General features: G+C 45.6%; 2 non-coding genes across 2 annotated transcripts; both read left to right on the top strand.

Annotated features, from left to right (window-relative positions):
- The first annotated feature begins 4,959 nt into the window (after positions 1-4,959).
- LOC120845601 lies at positions 4,960-6,775 on the top strand. The gene has a single exon (XR_005716804.1). It is a non-coding gene; the product is annotated as a small subunit ribosomal RNA (ribosomal RNA).
- A 436-nt stretch (positions 6,776-7,211) lies between these two features.
- LOC120845517 lies at positions 7,212-7,364 on the top strand. Its single transcript, XR_005716719.1, has one exon. It is a non-coding gene; the product is annotated as a 5.8S ribosomal RNA (ribosomal RNA).
- The last annotated feature ends 136 nt before the right edge of the window (positions 7,365-7,500 follow it).

Genomic DNA, 7,500 nt, shown 5'->3' with positions numbered 1-7,500 from the left:
TCCTCGTACGCAGTGGTGTGTTTGTGGAAAGTCTCTCGTTGTGTTGTGTTGTGCAGTGCAGTGCAGTGCAGTGCAGTGCAGTGCTGTGCGTGCGCCAAAGCCTCTGGATAAAAGAAAAAAAAAAAATATATATATATATATATATATATATATATATATATATAAATACACATTTTTTTTCTAATTTTTTTTAAAATTAATTTTACATGTGGTAAGTATGCATGACTTATACCATCCTTTGTATTGATTTATTTGGGTCGTGTCTTTTTTTTCCACATTATTAGCCTTCTTGTTCTCCTCCTCCTCCTCCTCCAGCTTATCATTATTGTAGAAATGTTTTCCTTTTTCTTTTTTTCCTCTTTCTTTCTAAGCTTTTAGTTTCCACCAGAGTGTCGAACCGAATTTTTTATTGGTTTGCTTCGATTTGCGGGAGCACAAAAGTAATGTAGGACATTAAAATAGCACAACAAATAGAAGAACAAGAGGTATACAGGACAGGCGCTGATGTTGAACTAGTTTCATTCAGGAAAAGTGAACATGTATATACACACGACAGGCAAAGCAGCACATATTCTTAAGGGTAGAAGATATTTGAGCTGGGATGCTGGTGTCTCCCAGCACGATCAAACCATCCGGGGCTATTGCCGCCTTCTCGGCTGCCCTCGGCACTTATCGTGAATAAAAGCTATATATGTATGTTTACTTTTCCTGGATAAAACTAGTTGAAAGTGAGTGCCTGTCCTGTATACTCCTTGTCCTCGTCTTTTTTGCGCTATTTTATATATTTTACTAAGATGAACCAACAGCGTACCGTATTAAAAAGAAAAAGAAGAAGCTAAAGTGATATTATATTTACCTGGTGCTTCTTTTCGTAATAGGCACTATTTCAAGAGTGCAAACGGGTATCTTTCCATTCATTTGTAGGGTTCGCTTATTTTCAGGTGCCGAGAAATAAATTGCTTTATTTAAATTTGATGGAGCAGTAAATGACAAGCTACATACATATCTGTCTTTCCTTGTTGTTTTTTTTTTTTGTGTGTTATATTTTAGCCTGAATTTAAAAGTTATCAGTCTGTTGGGTCGCCTAAAATACAGGTGATTGGCATTTGAGGTTTTTTTTCTTTACAAGATAATGGTTGATTCAATTTAGCAAGTAAGCATCAATTGTGCTACTTTTTTTTTCCTTCATCTTAAATAGAGCTAGGCAATCAACTCGACATGAAGGCTACTTAATTTGTCGCTTTCTTACCGCCTGTTTTCCGAAACTGTGTGCTTTCTTTTCGTCGTCATCGACTTTGGGCTGCCGCTCTAAGTCCATAGAGCCTTTTTTTTTCAGCTATCCCTGCCGTACACCCTTGTACTTCTATTCCTCGTCAGACTAATAGACAGTTATATTTTCTTCCGTACAGTTCCAAGTTGGCGGGTCAGTTTCGGTTCGGCTGAAACTAACTCCTCGGTTCCGGTTTTTCGTTCGCTTCGGTTTTCGGTTCGACACTCTGGTCTTCACCGTGCATGGCACCCCCCCCCCTTCCTTCCTTCCTTCCCTCCCTCCCTCCCTCCCTCCCTCTCTCCCCTCTTCTCCTCCCTGCAAGAAAACAAACTGTCGTTTCGAAATGTTTTCTTACTTGAACTGTGAAGGTTTTCAAGTGCATTTCCTTTCCTTCTTTATTGAGCGCACAATTCTAGAGTGGAACTTCCCTTCTGACATTGCAATAAAGTTTCCTGCACAAGGAAGAAAAACCTGCCATTTGACCTCCCTTGTGTGTGCAAAGTGTCAATGTTCCTATATTATGCTTGAACATGGTCTTTTTGTCTTCCTTTTTGTCGCAGAAATCATGTATGTGTATGTATGTATGTATATATATATATATATATATATATATATATATATATATATATATATACCAATATCGCACTTTATGGATTAATCTTGCACGACCTGTGAAAACCACGTATCTCTGGCTTTCCTCACGTTCGATTTTCGAGCAATTTCTGAAGCTAGCTTGGGGAGATTGATTTCGCTCGCACACAATTCGAGGCGCGAGGACGGGCATGTACGAACGCCTACGTAGTCGGGACGGTAAACAAAACTTACACAAATTAAAATCCTGCGCAGATAATAAAAGAAAGAGCAAGAAAAAAGTATGGGCGTCTTTCTTTACTAATTTCTTTTTTTTTTTTTTTAGGATTGTAAGCGGACGGGCTTCTTAAACGATACCAAAAAGCGAGACACAATTTGACAAACGAGTCACGTCACAAGAAAGAAAATCCCATATCCTCAAGCGTGTAAAAAATGCACGCAATATCTAGAGTACTGGAATTGGAAGCGCTGCCAATCTCGCGTGCACTAGCCCAAATCGCGTTGCTCCCGCTCACGTCAAAGCGACACAGACCTCGTCGGAAAGGTACGCTTTCTGACGCGGTCAACCGGTAAAAACACTATATATTGTAAAATTCTGTACTTTGGACGTGATTAATTCAGACTGCTTTGCGGCTAACTAAGCGCGCGTTCCTTCCCAATGAAACGAAAGAGCGAGATTAGAAATAGAGGAAATAATTCCCGTGAAAAGAAAGAAATTCGTCTCTTATTGAGCTTGGCAGTAAAGCACGCGACATCTCCAGTATTCCGTTTGAAAGCATTGTCCATGGCAAGTGCAGTAGTGTACAGTGTTCGGCTCTCGCCCAGCTGAAAGCGCCAGAAAGCCCGTGTCGCCTCGCGACACTGGTAACCGCTAGAAAACACGCACATTTTAAAGTCGCGTGTTTTGCACTTGATTCCTCGGAAGTACTTTGTGGGAGACGAAGCGGGCGTTCCATGCCAAGGACACGGAAGAGAGAGATTAGAAATAGAGCGAACAATTCGCGTGAAAAGAATAATATTTGTCTCCTATCAAACTTGCCAGAAAAGTAAGCGAGATTTCCAGTATTCCGTTTGAAAGCGCTGCCCGTCGCAAGTGCAGTAGTGTAGAGTGTTCGGCTCTCGCCCAGTTGAAAGCGCCAGAAAGCCCGTGTCGCCTCGCGACACGGGTAACCGCTAGAAAACACGCACATTTTAAAGTCGCGTGTTTTGCACTTGATTCCTCGGAAGTACTTTGTGGGAGACGAAGCGGGCGTTCCATGCCAAGGACACGGAAGAGAGAGATTAGAAATAGAGCGAACAATTCGCGTGAAAAGAATAATATTTGTCTCCTATCAAACTTGCCAGAAAAGTAAGCGAGATTTCCAGTATTCCGTTTGAAAGCGCTGCCCGTCGCAAGTGCAGTAGTGTACAGTGTTCGGCTCTCGCCCAGTTGAAAGCGCCAGAAAGCCCGTGTCGCCTCGCGACACGGGTAACCGCTAGAAAACACGCACATTTTAAAGTCGCGTGTTTTGCACTTGATTCCTCGGAAGTACTTTGTGGGAGACGAAGCGGGCGTTCCATGCCAAGGACACGGAAGAGAGAGATTAGAAATAGAGCGAACAATTCGCGTGAAAAGAATAATATTTGTCTCCTATCAAACTTGCCAGAAAAGTAAGCGAGATTTCCAGTATTCCGTTTGAAAGCGCTGCCCGTCGCAAGTGCAGTAGGGTAAATTGTTCGGCCCTCGCCCAGTTGAAAGCGCCAGAAAGCCCGTGTCGCAAAGCGACACGGGTAACCGCTAGAAAACACGCATCTTTTTCTTTTGTTAATCCCGTGCTTCTCACTTCGTTCCTTGAGAGGACTTTGTCGGAAACTAAGTGGTGGGGCCTTCCAAACGAAACCAATGGTAGAAACAATGAAGTGAGCAAAGAAGAGTAGTGTAAAGAAAGAAAATTGCCTATTATGAAGCCTGCCGTAAACACGCGCGATACCGCGAGCATTCGGATTAAAAGCAGTGACAATCTCACTTACTATAGCGCTCATTGTTCGGCTCTGACACAATTCAAAACGCATGAAACGCCCCGTGTAAATATTGGTTTACTTTGTAATAACAAAGTCGATAAACTTTCTGTTGACCATGTTAACATGAACTGAAAGTCGAAAAGAAGTAATCAGAGTCAAGCAGGGGTCAGCACGTTTTTAATAAAAAGTGAGAAATAATTTTTTTTATAGGGGTAGGATGTATGTACGTATGTATGTATATATACAGGCACACAGGAAAAAAAGAACATTTATATATATATATATACACACAAACATACATACATACATATATATATATATATATATATATAAGGAGAGAGAGAGGGGAAAAAAATAAGAAAGAAAGAAGGACAAATAAATGATACTGAATAACGAGGAGCCACATGAGTGAGAGACACTAAGTCAGTAAGTCAGTCAGTCAGTCAGTCAGTCAGTCAGTCACCGAAACTGATAACCACAAACTATGTACAGAATGCTCTTGAAGGATCTTCTTTATACTTATCGGTGCTATTATGTGGAGGTGGGGTCTGTCGAGCGTTCGATTGGTGCGAGCGGCGTCTGACGACGTCGCCGACGCCTTTCGTCGCCGTCTCGGCCGCTGCCTCCGCCGCATGGTCGTTACAGCAAGGTACCTGCGATCTCTGGCGTCTGCCGTTGGGGTCGGTTCTCGGGTGCACCTGTGTCTTGAAAACGAATGCGAGAGGAGGGTGTTTCGGAGCGTCCGCGCTAACCGAACGGTGTGAAATGACGAGTGTGTTCTGACCGAAGGCCGGGGTGCGTCCTCGCGTCCTCACGGGACCTGAAAGCTCGGCAACGCTGCGAAGGCGTCGTCAATGATTTTTTTGGCGTACGACTTTCTGTTGCTACGACGAGAAAGAAATTTATGCGCTTCTTGCCGCGTCGGTACCGACCTCGGTCGGGGATATTCCGGCTGCGCGCTCGAACGTGCTTCATTTCTTCTTGGATTTGGAAGTAATTCCTAAGCGTTGTGTGTGTTTGCGGTTCGTAAGGGGCGCCTGACGGTGGCCCCGCGTCCGCGCGTTGGTAGGGTTTTGGGCGACCCACCACAAAAAGATTACCTGGTTGATCCTGCCAGTAGTCATATGCTTGTCTCAAAGATTAAGCCATGCATGTCTAAGTACATGCCGAAACAAGGCGAAACCGCGAATGGCTCATTAAATCAGTTATGGTTCCTTAGATCGTTTCTTCCTACTTGGATAACTGTGGCAATTCTAGAGCTAATACATGCAGTGAGCCCGAAGCCCCTCGGGGCGACGGGTGCTTTTATTAGACCAAGATCAATCGGGCTTCGGTCCGTTTTGTGTGGTGACTCTGGATAACTTTGTGCTGATCGCACGGCCACGAGCCGGCGACGTTTCTTTCAAGTGTCTGCCTTATCAACTGTCGATGGTAGGTTATGCGCCTACCATGGTTGTTACGGGTAACGGAGAATCAGGGTTCGATTCCGGAGAGGGAGCCTGAGAAACGGCTACCACATCCAAGGAAGGCAGCAGGCGCGCAAATTACCCACTCCCGGCACGGGGAGGTAGTGACGAAAAATAACAATACGGGACTCTTTTGAGGCCCCGTAATTGAAATGAGTACACTCTAAATCCTTTAACGAGGATCCATTGGAGGGCAAGTCTGGTGCCAGCAGCCGCGGTAATTCCAGCTCCAATAGCGTATACTAAAGTTGCTGCGGTTAAAAAGCTCGTAGTTGGATCTCAGTTACAGGCGGGAAGTGCGTGGACACCACGTTACGGCCCGTGCTGAACATCATGCCTGTCGTGGCTTGGTTCCCTTCATCAGGTGCCTTGCTTTAGCCGGCGCGTTTACTTTGAAAAAATTAGAGTGCTCAACGCAGGCGATTCGCCTGAATAACAGTGCATGGAATAATAGAACAAGATCCTGTTTCTGTTCTGTTGGTTTTTGGAATACAGGATAATGATTAAGAGGGACAGACGGGGGCATTCGTATTGCGGCGCTAGAGGTGAAATTCTTGGACCGTCTCAAGACGAACTACTGCGAAAGCATTTGCCAAGAATGTTTTCATTGATCAAGAACGAAAGTTAGAGGTTCGAAGGCGATCAGAGACCGCCCTAGTTCTAACCATAAACGATGCCAACCAGCGATCCGCCTGAGTTACTCAAATGACTCGGCGGGCAGCTTCCGGGAAACCAAAGTATTTGGGTTCCGGGGGAAGTATGGTTGCAAAGCTGAAACTTAAAGGAATTGACGGAAGGGCACCACCAGGAGTGGAGCCTGCGGCTTAATTTGACTCAACACGGGAAAACTTACCCGGCCCGGACACTGGGAGGATTGACAGATTGAGAGCTCTTTCTTGATTCGGTGGATGGTGGTGCATGGCCGTTCTTAGTTGGTGGAGCGATTTGTCTGGTTAATTCCGATAACGAACGAGACTCTAGCCTATTAAATAGGTGCGTGGTTCTCTGCACCTTGCACCCTTCTTAGAGGGACAAGCGGCTCCTAGCCGCACGAAACAGAGCAATAACAGGTCTGTGATGCCCTTAGATGTCCGGGGCCGCACGCGCGCTACACTGAAGGAAGCAGCGTGTTTTTATCCCTGTCTGTAAAGACTGGGTAACCCGTGGAACCTCCTTCGTGATTGGGATAGGGGCTTGCAATTGTTCCCCTTGAACGAGGAATTCCCAGTAAGCGCGAGTCATAAGCTCGCGTTGATTACGTCCCTGCCCTTTGTACACACCGCCCGTCGCTACGACCGATTGAATGATTTAGTGAGGTCTTCGGACCGATACCCGGAGCGGCCTTTCGGTTGCGCCGGTGTGTTGGAAAGATGACCAAACTTGATCATTTAGAGGAAGTAAAAGTCGTAACAAGGTTTCCGTAGGTGAACCTGCGGAAGGATCATTACCGGATGTTATTTGGCATCGTTTTGTCTTCTTCCTCTTGTACGGGGAATGGACTCGATGTGCGAATTTATCTGGCGCCGATCCCGACCAAGCTTGGATGCCTTCGGGACGGCACAAAAAAAAAACAAATGTTGTTCGGATGTGCCTTTTTCTTTGGGTGGCCTCCGTTCCTTTCGATGATGCGCCCAGCGGGAGCCCTCTGCTGCCTCGATTGAGAGGAGATTTCAAGTGCACCGGGATAATCCGCGGGTTACAAAAGGCGCATCGCCCCCTTTTTCGTCTCTTCTCGAGGATCGCCCTTTTGTTTTGATTAACGAAGAGGCGTTTGAGAAGCTTTTTTTTTGCGCTTTCGAGATGGCATGGGATGTGCCGGGCTCGAAAAAAAACAACAACTTGTGTTTTGTCGTACTGATTGAAAAATCCAAACACATTGACACGACTCTAAGCGGTGGATCACTCGGTTCTCGGGTCGATGAAGAACGCAGCCAGCTGCGAGACTTGGTGTGAATTGCAGGACACACTGAGCACTTACTCTTTGAATGCACATTGCGGCCTCGGGCCTTCCCGTGGCTTCGTCTGTGTGAGGGTCGGATCATATATCAAGAGAGGAGAATTTGTTTTCTACCTCGTTTTGACTGTGTCGGATCGTGGGCAGCACGCAGTTTTATGCTTTCTTGCGTTGCGTTTTCTTTGAGCAAATGCACGAGTGGTGCGATTGCACGCGTG

The sequence above is a fragment of the Ixodes scapularis genome, unplaced genomic scaffold, assembly GCF_016920785.2.
Source record: "Ixodes scapularis isolate PalLabHiFi unplaced genomic scaffold, ASM1692078v2 ptg001158l_1___fragment_3__unscaffolded, whole genome shotgun sequence".
Lineage (NCBI taxonomy): Eukaryota > Metazoa > Arthropoda > Arachnida > Ixodida > Ixodidae > Ixodes > Ixodes scapularis.
The sequence above is the reverse complement of the archived record's forward strand: the minus strand, read 5'-3'. Positions and strand labels throughout refer to the sequence as shown.